The following is a 1,180-nucleotide window of genomic DNA, read 5'->3' as shown; positions in this document are numbered from 1 at the left end:
TATATATATATATATATATATATTATCTCGACTGATTGGAATTCAACAAAAGAATTTCGTGTTTTTCTAACGAGTTTTCAACCTATTGTTCAGAACACATTTTTATAAATGGCACACCTCTGCGATCTTCAGTCCGTTTCTTACTATATTATTAAAGTAGCTTATACACGTTTATTTGCAGATACATTTTCAGTAACTTTGAAATAAGATTATATATTCTTTTATTATTTAATTTTGTATCATTAAAGTTCGAGGTCTTAAGTACAAATATGGTTACGTTTATGTGAATATGAAATCAAAATAATTATGGAAATTATGATTAAAAATGGATATAAAAGGTAAATATTATTAGACTGCTTTCCCCTCTATTGCAAGAAAATTAACAGTGTTGATAATATACCGTTTGATTAGCCGTCGTTCAGCCAATCAGGCAGTGCTACACCAGCATGTTTCCCTCTATTGCAAGAAAATTAACAGTGTTGATAATCTACCGTTTGATTAGCCGTCGTTCAACCAATCAGACAGTGCTACACCAGCATGTTTATAAAAATACAGGTAGTCATACTATTCCCATCAGTAGCGTGGCGGTTGTTTTCATGGATCCAAGGACATAAATGCTTCGCAATAATCGTGTACAAATCAAAGTTTGGATAGTGAAAGATACTCCACACAAAAGATTGGGACATAATTTCATGTTTCCTTTACAGAAGGCACATAGAAACACTAAAAATAGTACTTAAAACTAGGACTGTTAGTGAAACTATTTTTATCAGCTTTTCCAGAACTCATTACTATCCTGTGGATTACATTTCCTTCGAAAATTATTGTAAACAATGTTTGGGCACAGTTAACTTTCCTACTATAAACATATAAAACTGTTTTATGTTTATAACTGGTTTAACCCTCGAACTACCACTGTTTACCACAAGAGACTACAGTACCACTTCACTATAAACATATAAAACAGTTTTATGTTTATAACTGGTTTAACCCTCGAACTACCACTGTTTACCACAAGAGACTACAGTACCACTTCACTATAAACATATAAAACAGTTTTATGTTTATAACTGGTTTAACCCTCGAACTACCACTGTTTACCACAAGAGACTACAGTACCACTTCACTATAAACATATAAAACAGTTTTATGTTTATAACTGGTTTAACCCTCGAACTAC

General features: G+C 31.9%; 1 protein-coding gene across 1 annotated transcript in view; it reads left to right on the top strand.

Annotated features, from left to right (window-relative positions):
* Positions 1-1,180, top strand: part of LOC106459991 (LIM domain transcription factor LMO4.2-like) — a 58,670-nt gene that overhangs the window by 27,529 nt on the left and 29,961 nt on the right. The window lies entirely within an intron of this gene.

The sequence above is a fragment of the Limulus polyphemus genome, unplaced genomic scaffold, assembly GCF_000517525.1.
Source record: "Limulus polyphemus unplaced genomic scaffold, Limulus_polyphemus-2.1.2 Scaffold690, whole genome shotgun sequence".
NCBI classification, from domain to species: domain Eukaryota; kingdom Metazoa; phylum Arthropoda; class Merostomata; order Xiphosura; family Limulidae; genus Limulus; species Limulus polyphemus.
Note: the sequence above shows the minus strand (reverse complement) of the source record. Positions and strands in the feature narration are given on the sequence as shown.